At 34.9% G+C, this 5353-nt stretch overlaps 1 pseudogene; it reads left to right on the top strand.

Moving 5' to 3' along the window:
• Window positions 1-1945: 1945 nt before the first annotated feature.
• On the top strand, window positions 1946-2288 carry LOC112610698 (annotated as a pseudogene).
• Window positions 2289-5353: the final 3065 nt, after the last annotated feature.

Genomic DNA, 5353 nt, shown 5'->3' with positions numbered 1-5353 from the left:
CTCATCGATAAAATGTGAATAATGACAGTATCTACCTCTTAGTGATGGAGTGAAGATTGAATCCCATCATCCATGCAATGTGCTTAGAACAGTGCCTGATACTTAATAAGTGCTTATGCAAAGGAACAATTTATGATTGAAAATGAATTATGTACTGCATTCATGTCACAGAGCTCCATTTGAGACTTTGTCCATATATTTTAATCTCATTTTCCCAAGTCATTATTTTTCCCCAGAATTTATCATTTTGGTGTTGTTGCTCAGCTAAATGTACTCACTTCCATTCTTTCAGAATTTCTTTGACAATTTGAACAGATGCAACATTTATTTTTTGCTACAAATTTCCCCACTTAGAGGAAAGATTTGTAACATACATGTACATTTGGGAAAAATGGAAAATCCTACACACCCTTCAGAAAGATTTGGTGTCAAGGAATTAACAGCAATAAACAGTAGTAGCTGTATCTAACAAACATGGCAGATATAAATCAAAGTGAAAGAAAAATAGGAAGTCACATGACTACAGTGTTTGATTATCCTGATCAGGATTATTTATAGCAAATCTTGGCTTGCATTTTTTTGAAGGTATTAATTGCATAGACGAAATAACTTAAAATATACCCATCAAACTGTCAGTGGCAGGAGGCTTTATGTTTTAGTTTGGTGAGAATCCTTTATGAGAACGTATCACGTGTGTACACACACACACACAGATATGATTTAATGAATAATAAATGTATCCTACCTCAGAAAGAAGAAGAGAAAGTTGAGGGAGGTTAAGCTGGGCTTCAGCTTGGTTTCTCACATAAATTTTATCAGCTATAAAAGCTATTTTTAATGTGAAGAGGAAAGTGAGGAGCAGCAAGAAGAGGGAAAATTGGAAAAAGGGAGGCTGGCTACCCAGACATATTTTTACTATGTGGCTTTGTTGTTACTTAAAATCTTACAAATTTCTAAAATGTTGAATATTGTTCATCAAATACGTACAGATTGCCTTCTCTGTGTAAGTCCCTGCTATATGTGGCCTCCTGTCTAATGGGACAGATCAGACAAGCAGCAGATACTGTAACACCTATTAGAAGGGGTTAGGTGCTGTAGCAGGAATGCATATCAATTGAGGGCTAGAAAGGCCAGAGAAAGCAGAAATCACATCAAGGGAGGCACATAACATTCTGGCAAGAGGTCACAGAAGATGAGGCTGAGAACAGTCTATTGTAGTAGAGCAGAAAGTCAATACCATGGCAGAGGTGGAGAGGACAGTGTACCATGAAGTAGTGAGGAACTCAAGGAAGCTAATAGAGATTAATGGAAATATGCTGTGTAAAAAAGGGAAGAGAGAATAGTAGATTGAATGGATGTCGGGGCTGAAAAAAATTTTTCATTTTGTTTTTAAAATACAGGAGACCCAAGTAGAATTTTGGGCAATGAGAAAGAGTAAATATGTAATAAAGAATAGGCAAATTATGGAAAAATGTTCCATACAAGGCATGAAAGACTGTGATGGACATAAGTGAATTTGTTAAGAGTTGGAAAAATATGGACATTTCTTGACAATAGAGGGTCATCATAAGTATCATCTTAAATGGTGAAAATAGGCAATTGTAGAGATGGAAAAGACAAATACAAAAAGATAGTCTTAATATCTAAGCAAACAAACAAAAAACTGGGAGGTGAGATCGTCTTTTGGGAATGTGGGAATGGGGATGGGGTTTAAGAATATATAAAGTTTTTGTTCAGCTGCTATGGGGAATTTGAGAAGCAGACAAAAAAATATGAATACAAGAGTTGGCAAGCAATAGTGAGTAACTCAGATATGGAATGATCCAATCAACACTTTTTTTGTGACTTCCTGCAGCAACATTTGATAGAGTAGGAGTATATGTGACAGAATGACAGGAAGGGGAATTCTGTTTCAAGACCTCTGTGAGTCCATGGAGTAGACACTATGAGCAAAGCTTACCTTTCCATGTTGAAATTATTTATGGGCAAAACGTTATCACTGAAATTAAATGGTGGCAGACATGTCCAAGGAATATTGTGGGGGATTCCATCCCTTCATCAATCTTGTGATAGATGAATGTGTAGAGATGGCAGCTAGTGGGCAACAGAGCAATAATGGAGTGGTGGTGATACAAGGAAATGGTGTCATCTTGTTAGAAACCTTGGAACAAGGATATATAATGACTGTGTTCAGGAGAGACATTTATGTCCCCTCTCCAAAGGGCCTGTTTTACTGTGATGTAAATATTGGGTCATGTGTATTTTCATATAAAACTTTTTGTAAGTAAACTTTTGTAACAGTCAAAAACAAAACAAAACAAAAAAAGAAAGACAGTAAGGCATCCTAAGTTGGGGACTGAAAAGGGAAGTATGAATGTAAAATTCAGGGAGATTCTAGCAATCTTCAGAATGGGGCAGCTTGCCTTAGGAAGAAGTTAATCTGCTGTCACTGGAGGGATTTAAGCAAGGCTGGGTGACCACTGCGGGCTGTTGCTTAGGATTCTTGAGTACTGAATGAGTGGTTGGACAACAGGACTTTCTACCCTTTTTATTCTTACATTTTGTGATTCCAGAGTAACATGAAGAGCCTCAATGGATTAGCTGAGCCTGTGGAAGAGGAAAGCAAGCAAGTTCTCAAGCCAAGACTCCCCTCCAAACCTACTGAATGAAATAACGCTGGGAGCAAGACTTTGGCATGCATGTTAAAACTTCCACATTTGATTTTGCCGCATAGCCAAGATTGAGAACCACAGATATGTAAAATGCTAAGTGTTATCCCAGGCCCTTTACAATGTCTGTCTGGTTTAATTCCATGTGTTTAAATATGAGGTCAAATGTAAGTAATTTTTGGAAGATCTGCCATTTTGGATTTTTCATTCCACTGTTTTTTCTCTGAGTATGGATAATTGAGAACTACTCACTCGGAGAAGTGAAGAGCATGTGAAATAACATAATATGTCATTATTCACAATTAATAAATAGATATATATACTCAGGTAATCGATATATTGAAATTTATTGCTTAATCAAACTGTTTAAACCATCTTAGAATATCTGTAGGCCACAGAACAGAGCACGAAATCAGTTTCTATTAAGACAGAATTAAAAATGTCAATGAAAAAAAAGCAATGCATCAAAGATTCATTATTGCTTACCATAGCAAATTCTATTTCATTTTACAGTGAAAGTAAAATTAAGGCAGTGAAAATGAGATCGAAACATTAAGGAAAGACTATGAGTTTTTCTTTTTATGGAGAGTTTAGAAAAGATTATAAATTTACCACAAGGAAAATGAGAACATTAATGCAGGCCAGTGACAAGATTTCAAGAAACTTATTTTTAAAAATAAAAAGAGATGATGTCTTTTTCATCAAAATTACTGAATTATATGGCTAGGGCTTAAAATTCTTAAAATTCATTATTTTTAAAAAGGAGCATGAAGTCAGGGTATAAATGTAAATTCAGTAGTTTTTAATATTATCATTCATGGTGTGCTATAGTAGAATAATATTTTTAAGCTCATTAAATCTATTGTAGTTAATTATAATTTTAATAATTATTCATAATATACTTAAAATATGTTACTTGATGATTTCTTCTTTAAAAAGTTTACTAAAATGACTTTATAGTACTTGTGTGTGTCAGTCAGGGTTTAATCAGAGAAGCCAACCAATAGGATATATATATATTGAGATTTATTACAATGAATTGGCTTACATGATTACAGTGGCTGGCTAGACAAGTGTGAAATTTATAGGGCAGGCTGTCAGAAAGACGCAGGCAGTCCATAAGCAGAATTTCATCTTCTTCTGGGAAATCTTGGCTCTGCTGCTCACACTTTTCAACTGACTGACTCACAACCAGACTATCTAAGATATTCTCCCTCACTTAAAGTCAGCTGTAGATGTTACACATCTACAAAATACCTTCACAGCAAATCCTAGATTCGTGTTTGATTGAATAACTTGGGACAAATGACACATAAAACTGGTCATTACAACTTGGTATTTGATTTAATGTATTGTGATGTTAAGATAATATGTGGCATGTTATGGCATTGACTTAAATATAAGTAAGTCAAATCATGTCCTACTAATTCAATGTACTGGAAAGAGGTCTCAACTACATACCCAGAAACCTCCTGGGTTCTAGAACTGTCTTTATGACCTTTGAAGATTTACTCATTTTCTCTGAATCTTGTTTCCTCATGTATAAAATAAGACAGTTGGATTAAAGTCCCTTTCAGATCTAACATTTATAAGTAATTATGTCAACCACATAAAAAATATATATATGTAGCATGGTTACTATTTAAGTCAACATCAGTTCTATATCACTATTTGATAGAAGATACAAAATCAGTGAAATATATCTTCCATTTATAGAAACACATATTATATATTTATGTCATGAATATAGGTTTTTCTACTCTAAAGTTTGTGACAGTGTTCTAACTATATAGAAATAGCTTGTTATATCAGTGATTATACAACACAGAAGTCTTTTGGTTGCAAGAAACAGAAATTTCAGCTCAAAATGGGTTATGCAAAAAATGGAATTATTGACTTGAATGAATAGTTCAGGCTAGTCTACTTCCAGTATGATCCAGAACTCAAGATTCACAAGGATCCACACCTTATCTTCATTTCCTTATTATTAATGCCATTCTCAGCCTCCACATGGGAGCCTCCCACTGGCTCCAGACTCACCACCATGGATGCAGAAGTCCCAAGCTTCACTGTGCAACTTTTAACTTCTAATTCTAATCATAACAGTAGAACATGGAATATCTTTCAACAGTCATTATTTTGTGTCACAAATTTCTAAGTGTAAAGAAAAGATGCATTCTAGACAGAAACAAAATTTCTTTTGTGGTCTCAATGCCTATATCTGGATCCTTAACCTCTTTCTGTTTATTTTGGGTAAAGGAACTCACATTCTCAATGGACCTTTCTATCTAGGATTTACATCTTGATTGTGGATCTACTTTCTGAATTCATGTGACTGCAAGCTATCCCTGCCACAAGAATGTCCTGGTGTACTTTAATATTTAACTATTTGTCTTTGCCTAAAGTCATGCATTTGTTTCTAACCTTCCTAGTTTGGACCATTCCTCCTCGTCTAACTCATGAACAAAGCCTGGTTAGGATAAGATGTTCATTAATAAAACCTCAAGATGAAACTGGGAATACAGTAGCCCCTGTTATTTGCAGTTTCATTTTCTGAGGTTTCAATTACCTGGGGTCTACCACAGTTCAAAAATATTAATGGAAAATTCTAGAAATAATCAATAAATTTTTGAATTGTGCACCATTCTGAGTAGTATGATGAAATTTTGCACTGCCCTGCTCTG

This window comes from Theropithecus gelada, chromosome 17, assembly GCF_003255815.1.
Source record: "Theropithecus gelada isolate Dixy chromosome 17, Tgel_1.0, whole genome shotgun sequence".
NCBI lineage: Eukaryota > Metazoa > Chordata > Mammalia > Primates > Cercopithecidae > Theropithecus > Theropithecus gelada.
Note: the sequence above shows the minus strand (reverse complement) of the source record. Positions and strands in the feature narration are given on the sequence as shown.